This window comes from Corapipo altera, unplaced genomic scaffold (assembly GCF_003945725.1).
Source record: "Corapipo altera isolate COAL_440 unplaced genomic scaffold, ASM394572v1 23, whole genome shotgun sequence".
Lineage (NCBI taxonomy): Eukaryota > Metazoa > Chordata > Aves > Passeriformes > Pipridae > Corapipo > Corapipo altera.
The window spans coordinates 10,569,961-10,583,800 of record NW_020884878.1 but is presented as its reverse complement, the minus strand read 5'-3'; the positions used below and the strand labels follow the sequence as shown (position 1 = coordinate 10,583,800).

General features: G+C 41.4%; 1 protein-coding gene across 2 annotated transcripts in view; it reads right to left on the bottom strand.

The window, feature by feature from the left end:
* The window catches only part of ASB2 (ankyrin repeat and SOCS box containing 2), a 40,242-nt gene extending 29,279 nt beyond the window's left edge, over window positions 1–10,963 (bottom strand). The window contains exons 1-3 of one of the 2 annotated variants that reach the window (XM_027638202.1): window positions 10,874–10,963; window positions 5,733–5,784; window positions 2,751–3,073 (exon numbers count right to left, since the gene is read on the bottom strand). The gene's annotated coding sequence lies outside the window, so the exon portion shown is untranslated. Of the gene's footprint in view, window positions 1–2,750; window positions 3,074–5,732; window positions 5,785–10,873 lie in introns of those variants that run through there. The other variant, XM_027638203.1, reaches the window with a different exon arrangement.
* Window positions 10,964–13,840: the final 2,877 nt, after the last annotated feature.

Sequence of the window (13,840 nt, the reverse complement as noted above, 5' to 3'; positions counted from 1 at the left end):
CTCCCTACAGCTCCCTGTGCAACAGCCCTGAGTGGAGTGGAGCAGAGCAGAGCTACCACCCTCACCTTCCACCCGGGGCTGCTTTTGTTTGAAGCTGGAGTACCACAGGGCACCAGCACTGATCCAAGTTAAGTCTATAAGAAGTCACAGTGAGCCAGCTGAGCTGCAATGACAGACTGAGCACATGCCCTGGCTGGAGGCTAAAAGCACCAGCACCTGGTTCAGTTTACCCTTCTTTCCCTATGGCTGAGCTTGGTGTTTTCCTGTGAGTTCCTGGCACTGCAATAGCTCAGCTGATACAGCAGGGCTAAGGTTACCCCATCTGAGGCCATCAGTGAACTGCCAACCACAGCCTTATGAAAACTCACTAGACTAATGCGCTGTAAGGTAAATATTTTCCACATCCTGTAATGAAGGTGTGAAAAAAAACCCCAATCTCTGTTGCTAGAAATGTTTGAGCCGGTTTAGAGTAGCGAGATCTGGCCAAAGTGGTCTTTCTAAATGCAGCTTGAATCTATTTGCTTGCCCTAAGCCTGCTTAGCGTAGGTTTACGGTACTGGAATCAGATTTATAAGTTAAATGCTGAGTTTACTGTTCACCCTAACTTCAGGTTTTGTGGGGATGTTTTAATGTTTGGCTGTACCCTGTATTTCTCTGACAGCCCAAGATTCTGTCCTCACATGCAGGTAGCACACAGCATGGCATCTACTGGGACAGCAGAACCTGATTTTTAAAGCTGTGGGTGTAATGCCCTTATTATTCCTTAGAGAATGCTTTGCCTTCAGGTCTGGATGGCTTCACTAGTGATCTCTCTTGGCAGAAACATATTTTAGGATGCTGCTCTCTGTGCTGCCACTTAGTAGTTCAGTCTGACAAGATCTTCTGGAATCTAGACTTACCACCATTTCCACATAGAATCTGATACTTATTTTTAATTTTGCTGTCCTGATTTCAGAGAGAGTTTGTTTATTTATATGTAGGAACCAGGCCTGCGCTATAGAGGGGTAACTTAGCTGCATCCAGTGACCAGAAGGCAAGGTTAGAAATGAAATGCTTGTGCCAGGGCCACACTGCAATGCTCTGTCTTGGGTTCATGGGCAGGTGTACCCGGCAGATCTCTGAAACCAAAGGTATTACTCACCAGGGTGGCTACCAGTAATCACCTGCTTGATAGCAAAAGCCACAGACAAACACTTAGGTTGCTATTATAGTTGGACGACAAGCTCTGTCAACATACAGTGTTTGGGAGAATGGGCCTCCGATCCCTGATGCAACATAAATAAACAAGGATTACAGCTGGCTTTGAACATGCAGAACCGTGCAATTCAATACCATTAGCATCTGAAACAACTGGTCCCCATTGATAGCACTTCCTTAAAGAAAAGCTTAGGGGGGCTGCCTGTCCTCCCTTAATAGATTCCAGGCAGCAGAATTAGCAGAATTACTTATTTCTGTCAAAGGAGGGTGGCAGGTGAATGACAAGGTCATTAAGGGAACAGAGCCAGACTTTGCCTGCCTTTGCTCTTTTATCCCAGTCAACTGGTAACTCAGTACAGGACCCTGGTATTTATGGCTCAAGGTGTGATAAACCATATTTCTGAAAACATAACCAAGTCTCTGGAGGCTGCAAAAGAGAGAGGAGAAGAGCAGCTTCATAATTTTGTCTTTTGCAAGGAATGATTAAGCCCCAGCCTCTGCAAATATGTTTGCCTTTCCACGTGTTTGTCATTACTTCTGAAAGCAGAAGGAGTGAGTGGGGGAAGGCAAACACGGCTGGATGTCTTCACAGCAAACCAAGCCTCCACTTCATTTCTTACTGCGGCACCTTTCAGGACAAATCCTCTGGGGGCAATGGAAACCAGATCAACTTGCAGCACTCAAAGTACTCATATTTTTGCTGCATTTTAGGTCAGTTTCCAGATAAATCTTTGCAGTTCTCTAAGGATATTATACTGGATAACTACTACAGGGAAGCAAATGATTTTTTAAAACCAGAAAGATTTCAGTGCCCATCAGATCTGCCAGAGCTGAGACATTGGAAGAATGACACCTCACGCTGTCCGGCTGCAGCAACAGGCAAGGATTCTTTGTAGTGACAGCTTATGCAGACGGCTCAAGTTCTAGCCCAGTGCTGAAGGAGCAAAGCCAGGCTTCCCGAAGGAATCCTCTGAGCAAACAAATCCCCTTGTTCAGCCCCAGCTGTCAAAGCAGGTCACCTATCAGTCTGGCATATCCTCTGATGCCACAAAATCATGATTTTGCACAAATTCTTTACTGGAAATCATACACCTGCAAAATTTTATTTCTTCTCAGAACACATTAATTCACACAGCAATCAGTGCAATATTAGCTTCTTTTCAAACCAACTAAACGTTTATAAATTAAAGAAATCATTTGCCAAAGTAATTTTTCTCCTTCACACTGTGCCTTGTATGCTACATTCCACTTTAGTATATTGTAGCTACAGCACTGATTTCTGAGTAAGATACTCTAGGGACAAAGCATCACCTGCAAGTTAAAAAAAAATAAGGAAAAGACAGAGCTACTGTTCTGTTTAATACCAGAGAGTGTTTTATGGCATATTTGAAAAAAACAAACCCCCAAACAAACAAAAGCAAATCACAAAACTTTTCAAGACTGTGTTAGGGTGTTAGGTTATAAACTGTTGTAGGAATAAATATTTACATAGACACAGTAAACCGAGAAGTTGGAAATACTAATTAAGTTCAAAACATGCATGTTTGCATTACCTTTTTGTTCTGAAATAAAAGGGTAAAAATACTGTTGAAATTGGTTATCTCCTTGATTAAGTCTTAATTCAGAAAATCCTTGCTGGTATTTGTCTCCCTGCTTTGCCTGGATGTTTCGATCAACTGCAGGACAGCTTGGAAACACTCTCGCTTTGAAGCCTGGAGTTTATTTCTGGATCACCCCATGATCAGCGAATACAAGCCAAAATATAAGTTGTTCCGAATCTCAGATTTCCTGTTTGAAGATGCACGGCAGAAACTTTTACTGATCCTGAAGTTCTTCCTCGTTGCGTTATCTGACAAACTTCACTTCATTGAGCATCCTGTAGCTAAATGACACAAAGTTGACCTTTCTGTTACATCATTATTTATTGTCTCTGACAAGTAAACCATATATGGACATGTTTCTGGAACCTAAAGAAGAAAAAAAAAATTGCCATGTAATTTTGAAGTAAAATATGCTGTCCTGGAGAGTTTTATTTACTTGGGGGGAAGTGAGCTCCCTTTACTTTTCTTTTAGCTGATACTTGTTAAACAAAACAGCCAAACATTACATGGATATTTACTGATGCTTTAGAGTTGTTCATATATTTTCAAGGCTGCAAGTTGGAGACTTCAGGATTCCAAAAAATGACAAAAGCAGTTGTGAACCTGTTCCAAGTAGTATTTGTAAGAGCTTACTAGTGGAAAAGAACTGCTCTTGTACCACCTAAATGTGAACAACAGATGCTCTCTCAGACTCCTTGAGGCCATAAATGGGAAGTGATAGCCACCTTCCCCACATCTGGAAGAGGGCAAGCTGGCCCAGGAGGAGATTCTGTGAGACAGCACTGATCCAGGGATGAATTAGAAGAAAAGAATCAGGTACATATAGGAGAACTGACACTTGGATCGGCTGGAACGTTGGGATAATAATGCTCAGTTTGGGAAGGTTTCCATGTGTTTGCCCAACTAACACAATGAATAAAGGGAAACTATAACACAATATCAAAATGATGCCTATGCTTTTTCCTTCAGCTCCTGCTTTACTGATTGCCACAGCAAAACGTTGCATATAGAGAGAAAAAAGCCTAGATTGCAGTGGGTCTGCAATCCTTTCTGAGTACCTTGAGAAGCCTCAGGCTACCTGTACATACCCTGTCAGTGCATAAACACCCCCATCTAAAGTTTAGCAAGAACAATCTTGAAGGGAAAAAATGTAGCCAAACCATATCATCCACTAATATGCAATTCCTTCCAACTCATCTACTTCTTTTGTAGAGTCTTTGAGGACCAGCATGATTTCCCTCTCCATTTTACTCCAGCGTGAGAGGATGGCCAGTACATGACACATCTCCCTTCCCTGCCGTCCAAAAAGCTATCTGTCCCTCATAACTAGTGCTAGGGCTGTTGTTTTGTCCAGAGTTAGGGTCATTCAGCAGTTACTGTGACAGGCAGAGGAGCCCTGGAGGTCATCACCAAAAGTGCGTGAAGTTCTTATGCCCTTGACAAGATGTCAGCCAACCCTCTTTGACTTTTAAACAATACCCAGTGCTTTTTTTACCCTGACACTACCTCAAGATTGTAACTAGCCTAGCCTTGGCTTAAAACCAGAACTGAATATCTGCCACTTTTAACCCTTCCACTTGCTTTTTGGCAATCTCTCACCAAATTCACGCCCCTGTCACGGTCTGGTTGATCACTGAACTCAAGAAAAAATGCTGATACTGTGATGCAGATTCACACTTCGTATAGGCAAGGGTGCCTGTGTCTTGCAGGATGGACTGTTTGATTAACACAAAGATACTGGGGCTCAAGGTCCCGTAAACCATGAACACTGTAGGTGGTTGCCCATGACATTCAAAGCAAGCACACTCCTCAGCTCCCTTGCAGAGCTCTGTGCACCCCGTTGATATATTTGAAACTGCTATAAATGCTGATGCACAATTTTCCAATAAAAGCACAGGACTCTGCTTCAGAAGATCTATTTTCAGATACCACTAACTCTCCCTTTTGTCTTGAGTAAATCATTTAGCTCCTCTGGGTATCATTTTCTACATTAGTGAAGTGGAAATAATCAAATGCATTAACTTCAGAGAACAGTCCAAAATTCCTTGCTGATGGGAAGCCAACAGGACTACTTATATGGATAGAGATTGCTGAATAAGGCCTTATTTAATTAGTATCTGTGAAATCCTCAGAGTAAGACCTCATAGAAGTTTGAAATTTTAATTACAGAAACAATACTGTACAGAAATGAAATCATACATTTGGGGGTTGTTTTTTTTCCCAATAAAACCGTGTTGTATCTTTATTACAACACATCCAAAGCATAATAATAACAATCATTATGATTTATTAGCATTGCATCAGATTGGCTAATATTTCCCCTGGGGCATGCAAAGTTACAGATCTGCATTTTCAGCTTAACCCCAAGACATTCCAATAGACTACAAATGTCACCTGAAAAAATAAATATGTACATTTATACTATTTTCTGGAAAAAATTTCAAGGTCAGACACTGCATATAAGATCTACTTGCTTTATCTTTAAATAAGAGTAATGGAAATGTCTGACATGCTGATGGGGGAGTCAGGTAGGGTCTCACAAACAGTGAAAGAGATTTGAATCTGCGAGAAGAAAAGAAGGATGACCATGTGAAAATGAATGGCAAAATGAACAGCAGGATAGCTTTATTCTTCATGTTTCCTCAAAACAGCCAGCAGAAGTCAGGTTAGGAAAGCACATTTAACATTTCTTTCATTTTTGGATTTGTTCAGGGTCTCTCCCTCCTTTAGTTGAATTAAGTATTCTTCATCTCTACTAAGCTACACAGCTGAATCAGGCAGCTGAAGCTTGAGAAAAAACAGTTGATTTGTGCATCCCAGGGGACTGGTGAGCTATTTACTGATCCATTCTGTGTGCAGAGCTGCCATAGATGTGCCATCACATGATGAAATGCATGAAATTGCCACAAATTGTATTCCATAGACTGTACCTACCTATGGTGACTAACTCAACTGCATCCAAACACTTGGCTCATGTGTGGCTGTTCTGAAAGGAAGAAAATGCTGATTAGTTTTGACAGTAACAGTTCCTGGACAGAAAATCCTCATAATACTTCGCTTCAGAACAGCATACCTCTTTGTGCACCAATTACATGGAACTGTTCCCTTGTTACTTAGATTTGGACTGAACTTTTTTGCTGCAGAAAGGCAGCAAGGTGTTTTCGGTGTCATATTTCACTGAGAGCATAGAGCCAGGGCACACATATTTTACCATCATATTCCAGCAAGCAGAGCTTTGCATTCAGTGTTGTCATGTTGTGCTTCCATCGGACACTCCCAAAGTTAAAATGCAACCACTAGAACCACAGGAAACTCTCCTGTGCCTCTTGCTACACAACCCACATTCAAATAACAAGAATATAGAAACTCCCACAAGGGGAGATGGTTTCAATTTCCTTTGCAAGAACTAATGATTGCTTTGGCCACAGTATCCCAAGAGAGGTGAGGAGTAAGAGGCACTTGTATGGGAAAAGGTGCAGGATGTCACACATGCCCTGGGGGAATGAATATGATAGACATTTTTCCTTGCTGACTTTGCTGCCTAAATACTTCATTACTGGAAAGATGTAGGTGTTTTGAGATCACTCTACTAAGAATATAATTCCCTTTCATGAGGAATTTATCCCACTTTAATGGCTGCTGACACACCCCCCGTGTCAGAGTGGTCTTTGACTCAGTGTAGATTTCCATCTCTGCACAGTGGCTCCTCACAGAATACTTTTCCCTTTCAAATCCAACCAAAATGAAGTCCTCACTCCTCTGGAAATATGACATGAGCACCAAGGGGAACAACCAGTATCCAGGGTCCTAAGCCCCATTTCAGGTATCTGATAGCTCAGCCCTGCCAGTGAGCTTTGGAAGAGTGTGCAGCTACTACAGTCACACCTCTCTGCAAATGTCACCATAAGGTCACATCCACTGACTCAAACTGAAAGAAGAATCAGTCAGAGGGAACATGAAATGCTAATATGAAATGAGCACAACCCAAAGACTATATAAACAAATATATGTTCCTTGGAGGAAGAGGGAAATCATAAACATTATCATTTAGTTCTCTTTGCTGTGCAAATATCATTTATCTTATGTTATAATGTATGTTAGTAAGAACTCTGATGAAAGACTCACCTTTACCTTGACCTTTAAAAAATCCACAAAATTCAGAGATATTGCTGCAACCCCCTTGCTTTGAGGCTCTTGGAGGAGGAGAATGGCAGCCTGAGGCACAAGCTGCCATGAATAGCAAAGGTCCTGTTAAAAAACAGTGACTCCAAATCAGCATTGATGGAAAGATGAAATTAATTCTTATGGAAAACAACCTTTTCACAGTTTTTTTAAGGCAGTCTTTGGAAATATTCAATGGCTTTTTACCTCTCCATTTGGTCCCTTAGGCTAGTTTATGAACAAAGTCTCTTTTGAAGCTTTTCTCTGGTACCCTCTAATTCCATTAAGACTGATTTGTTTCTAACTATTGTGTCTGCTGTATGCAAAAAGACCTATTGCATTGCTCTCCTTCCCTTCCTGCAATGACATGAGAACAACAGGCTTACTATGTATGGATCTGTCTTTGCTTTACATGCCACAGATAAACAGACCTTGAAAAACAAAACACCTTAATTCTGCAGCTTGCAGAAATGTCCATAACTTTTAACACAAGGAAGTTCAAGGAATTATGACTTTCTATATGCTTGGATTGAACCTAAAATAGGTGCTAGTGGAGTGGCAAGGCAGAGCAGGGCCTTCCTGTGAACAGGCCCAGGGAAGACATGGGTGGATTGGGCTCCTGAAGGATGGATTCCAGCCTGGGATGGATGCTGAAGGTTGCTTCTGACCAACCCCAATGGAAGTGGGTTCACTGCCATGGGGCTCAGAAACTTGAAATAGGGGGGCAAGCTGCCATCCACATTGACTCCTGCCATGTTATGCTGGCCCACTACCCTGATGAGATATCCAGGCCTGGGGCATTGCCGGTTGCTGTGCAGACGAGAGCAGTGGAGGAACCAGAACACTGTGCTAAAGGACACTGCACCACCATCTCTATTTACCCAGTGCTGGTTTTGTGTGCGATCAAATTCATATGTGACAGATACCATATCTGAAGCCCTTGTCAAATGCACTCCTTTCTACTGCCATGGAGAAAGCTTCATTATCTTACACTGACTGAGCATGCAGGAGAGAGGATCAGAAGTTTATACCTCCTTTACGTTCAAATCACAAAGCTACAGGTTTGTTTTGCAGGGCTGACATTTAATTATTTGCCCTACAACTCAAGTTAAATTCAGAGCTAAATTTAGGACAAGTGTCTGGACAGAATGTCATGACACCAGTGTATATCTGTTGCACGACATACCATATGAACGAGTAATTTTCAACTCAGTTAAAAATAACCATACACTTACCTAATTCAGCAGACTTCTGGGCTTTGTCTACTGAGCTGGTAAGCAGACAGTGCAATAGTAAGAGTCACAAGTATACTGTGGGAAGAAACATCTCTAAAAGGAAGAAGACAAAAAATATCCTTCTGTGTCCTCTCTTTTTTTGTGTGTCAAGTAACAAGTACTGTCCCATAGTAATACAAGTATGACATCCGGATTATCTTAAAAATCGATTTGAATAAGTAAATTAAAGTGGAATTGTGAAAAGAGTTTTTTCCCATTGAAGTGAGAGATCTCTGATTCCTTAAGGGCGGAGTCAAATGGCTGTTAATGCTCCCACCCCAACCCTAGAAGAGGACAGATATTTTCACAGTAAAGAATTAGCTTGCTACTACCTGGTTTCCTCAGCTACAAGATGGCTATATAACACCAATTAATGTGGCTTCGTCAGGGAGACTCAGATCTCCAAACTAAGAATCATTAGCTTCCTGAGCTGTGTTTGGAGATAATAGCTCCAGGGAAAACATAAGCACAGGAAAAACATACCTGTTGTACAAGTGTCAAAACCACAAAGGGAGATAGCAAATCTGTTTAACACCTTTACAGATAAGATGAGAACAGCACAACAGTACAGATGAATGCTGGAGTAAAGAGCTGAATTTCAGCCAAGCTGCCTTGATGTCACCGAGAGCTGTAACAATAAGCAGAATTTATTTTCTCTATTTGAGCTTCTGACATGCTTCTCTCCTTTGGCATTTATCTAGACCTACCTTGCTGATAAGGAAAGGTCAGGGTGTTTTCACCAGGCCTTGGATGGTGGTGCTGTGGGCACTTCAGCCATGCAGGGGTGATAGCCATCAATATGGAGTTCTCCAGCTGGAGGAGCTGGCAGCCCCCATGGTTCCTTGCTGTGGAAACATCCTTATAGGTCCCCAGCCCCACTCATGTCCCTGGAGCTACAGCCTGGCAGAGGGAAGGTCACCAGGATGAGACAGTAAATGCTGAATGCTGCTGACCATCAAATTGAGGAGCCAACAGCTGTAACAAGTAAAACCAGCTGGTTATCGAGGTGCTCTGAGAGCACCAGGGCAGCTTGTGGGGCTGCTGAGCAAGCACTGTTGGAGTGCCTGTGACAGCTGAGCAAGGAGAGGGTTTTGTTTCAAGGCAGTAGAAATGGGATACAAGCAGTTACCTGGGTCACTAAGCTAAAGCTGGTCCAGCCCAAAAGGAGGGAGCTGGTACCTGACAGTTGCCTCGTATCTGATGGGAGCCTGTGCAGGCTCAGTGTGGGGGCAGGATGATCAATCATATCATGGACTACAGAAGGTACTGCCAGGTATCCTCAGTAAAACAATCTCACCCTTAGGTGGGACAGTCCTCTGGGAGGAGAGCAAGGCACAGTACCATGACAGTGTAGGGAAATGTATCCATCTACTTTGTGCTTGCTCTCCAGACACAAAAGCACTTTACTGTGAGGGCATGCCAGCATAACACCTTTCAAAAGTGCTTAAATCATGTTTACTGTTTTTTCCTTTAATGAGTGATTTCCTTTTGACCTGAGATTGTGAGACAAGATAATGTGCCAAACTATTCACACTATATATGAGTGAGGTTAGTGCATGCACAGTTTCAAAGACATTTTTCTTGAAATGCTGCAAAGACTGAGTCATTTCTTGGTTGGCACATTCTATTTTTCATGAAAATGATTTTGCTTTCTCTGCTGCAATTGTACATCATGTCTGTCACATTAGTTGTGGTCACTGTTACATATAATGGATTAACCTCTGATATAATCTTATTTTCTGTTGCTTGGCACCTAAAAATCAATCAGGCCATTGGTCGGCTTAGGTCAACCCCATAGGTTGACCCTGACAGTGGTAGTTTAGGAGCATTTGCAGGAAACTTTGGTCAGTATAAATCGTTTCCCTCAGAGACATTCTGCCATTTCATGATGACTGGTTTAAATCTTCAAAACTTGGCACTTTGCAATCTTTCCAAATTTTTTTTGATTATTTACTCCTCAATAGTCCCATTTTCATATAACACTGAACCCAGATTTGAATCTTGCTCAATTCTTTATCTCTGTGACATTTTGAAGCCTCGTGTCCCAGAGCTGCAAATAGCACATTCTTGTGCTAATGTTGTTCTGGCAACCTCTTGCTGTGTGCCAGCAAAGACCCACAAGTGGTTTGAACACCAGGAGCAGGGACCTCACTCAATGTATGCTGGCACTGTAAGTCAGGTTCTAGGGGAAAGCCAGGCTGCAGGCACCAACCTACCTTTAACACATTGAGTCACACAGAAATGACACCAGGGTGTATGCTGGAAACATGGACTTCAGGTTGCACAGGAAACTGTGGCTAGCTTTAAAACACAAAGAAAAAAACCCCAAAACCTGATACATGCACCAAGGCTTCACTTTTGCAGTCAGCAGCTCTTAGTGAATGTGTCAGGAGACATACTGGGGCAGTCTGTGCAGAACATGGCAGCACCAGAGCTTGAGACACATTTGTGTCTGAAAAGAGCCAAAACACTCCTAATCTCAAAGAAAATGATTGATAGTGTAAATTTTCACCAGTGCTATGAAATGTTTCTGGCAATTTGTTCACTGCTCAGGATATGAAGACGAACGGAGTGTTTCATAATAATGTTATCAATTTTTTTAAATTTTTTTTTTAAAGGGGAGAAAAAAGGAAGATTTACCAGAAACCTCTGGAGTAACTGTAGGGTGCTGTCCTCATTACTGATCTTTGTAATCACAATCTATACCACATGTTTGGTCCCAGCATTGGTTTGTGTCTGCTCTGCATCACATTTGTGTGACAAAGCATGGGAACTAATATCAGTTTGGTGGTATGTTCTGGTATGTTGGTTCAGTACCAGAGAAGATGACGGAGTCACACTGGAGTAAGTGAGGAGTCAAAATACCCTAGGGTCTTATAACACACTAGAAATAAGTAAATATGCAAAGAAAGAATAGATCAACCAGGCATTACCAACTTTTCTTTCTCTGGGGTAATTATATTTTGTTACTTCTGAAAAACTAATATCTTCTCTTCTGAGCCTCCTGTCATGCAAAGCACACACATGAAAAAGGACTGTGTCTCTCTCTTCATATATATATATATGTGCATATGAACAGATATCTTACTGGAAATTTTGTATACTTGGGTAAAGACAGTGAAGTCCCTTACTTAAGGTATCCATTGCAGGTACAAATTAGTATGGCAAGAGAATAGCTGGGGAAAATATTGCAGAAGATGTGGGCTTTCTCCAGCTTTCTTCATATAAAGAAATAGTTCATATAGTTAAATCTCCACTTCCAGACAATTTCCATCTGTCTTTACCTTCCTCACTGTATGCAGGAAAACTGACAAACGAAGGCAGGCAATGCAGACTTTTGCATTTATTTACGTACAGAACAAGCAGATTTTTAGATACTATAAATCAGCACATTCCTAATTACTTTAGTGGAACTGTATTTAATTGTTTCCAAAGTAGGAGCACAAGAATCACTTCAGGGAGAGACATGTATGTTCTATCAGGAGGTTTTTAAAACTCTGCTTCAGATCCGTGAAACAAAGTGACACACAAATGGTGCACTGCAGGTGGTTATGCTGAATTGGAGTAAGCAAACAAAAGAGTTTATTGTAGGAAGTATATATCTTTACTCTTCTGGGTGTACAGGTCAGGGTTCTGTACTGGTTAAGCATCCTCAGGAAAAAATCATCATAAAGGTTAGCAGCATAGGATGCATATTAGCACAGAACCAAAAGAAATTATGAAAAAATAAATCTGCAATTACATATAACTAAAATGGCATAACCCAGATACAAGCATGGGACTCTGCACCTCTTGCTTATTTCATAGAGGGAAACCAGACTTTGCTGTGCAAATGAAACAAAATACTGCTGAGACAACTGCCATTTAGAATAATAATAATAAAAAAAAAGATAAAATTTTTGTACCTCTGCACATACTGCAGTAAATATGCACAGATGCACCACAGATGCAAAGAGAGAAGTATGAACCATGTGAAAAAAGGACAGCACCAAGAAAGCCAAACAGCTTCTGAAAAATTAAAGACATTAAATCCCAACCCTCCAATTCTGTTTGTAGCATTTGTATTTTGATGCTATCCTGGGAACTGATTATATTGAATTTTTTGCAGTTGATTTTGAAGCTTTCAGGTTGAAAATTCCCCCAAGGTGCTACATGCGGCAAGGAAGGGACATTTGCCCAGATAAGGTTGTTGACATGACTTGGCAGATCTCTGGACAGTGGCAAGCAGTAGAAATATTTGCCAGGGTAAGCCTGATCACCTGACCTACCATCTCTGCCTGGACATGGCTAAGGCTTCTGGGGGAACAGGGCTTACAGCTGTGGCCAGGAAGTGGCTCTCCATTGCTCCCCTTTGCTCAGAAGAGATTGGCAGGAGATTTACATCCATCTTGAAATTTATATTTCTCCAAATCATAGTTTGGTATAATTAAAACAAATGGGGCTGGATTGTGTTAGTGCAGGCAGAGGCTGTCAACATTTCCACCCCCAACTCTGCTCCCTTTCTTTTCAGTAGAAATCATCAAAATGCATATGGCTTACTGAATAGAGCACTGTGTGTTGGGAAAGGCTCCTAGTGTACTCCCAACTTCATGTGAGAAACCAGGTGTCCCAGCAATCTCAAATGAGGTATTTGCTGCAAGTGAAGAAAAGCAAAGAAATATTTTGTGACCCTGTTGGGTGAATTCAGGTAGATGACTTCAAATCCCACCACACCCTTGAATATAAAAGAAGAAACCTTGATGGGGAACATGGTGCTTGGAGATTCTCAGAAACAATAGTGCTTCTAAAGAATTTAGGATAAAAGGGAAGAATAACTGAGTAGTAAGTTTCCTGTACATGTAAAGCAGCTCTATCTGTAAACTTAGCGTTGTACATTTAAGGGTGGCACCCCACAACATAAAACCAAACTGGTTGATCTCAGTAGACACTGACTGAATTTAAATTTGTTTTGCAACATGGGGAAGGGAGATTGTAGAAGACAGTGAGATGATTCATAATTGCAGAATCAGAATTTATAGCGAATAATATGGAGTCAATAAAAATAAAAAGACAGAACACCATGATTAATACAACACATATGTGCACAAGTGGTTGACTCAGCCCCAGAAAAGCCTAGAACAGATCTGGGAAACTGAGTATGTGCAGCTGCTGCTCACATTAGTCCATCTAATCCATCCATCATCTCTAATGTGCCCACCGCTGTGGTATCTATTTGCATAGCACAGAGCTCAGGCAAATACATGTATTAACCCACTTTATATAAGTTGCTGCACAAACCTACTTACATAGGTGCTTAGGGCTAGCTGAATTGCCCATCAGCCTTCTCAAAATGGTGCAAAAGGACCAAGAAGCACAGTCCTTCCCACATATGTTGACAGTATTTCTTTCCAATAGAGTATCTCTTCAAAAGAATCAGCCAGAAATGCCCATTAATTTTGCACATTTCAAGACCATTCTCTTATAGTTTGCCTTCAAAGACCTCCAATCCCAGTAATAAAACACTCCAGACTTCTAAAATTTATTATCATAAACAAATCAAATATGTAAGATCACATAAGACATTTTGTATAGCACTAATCCTGGAACAGAAGCCTCATTTTTCATATC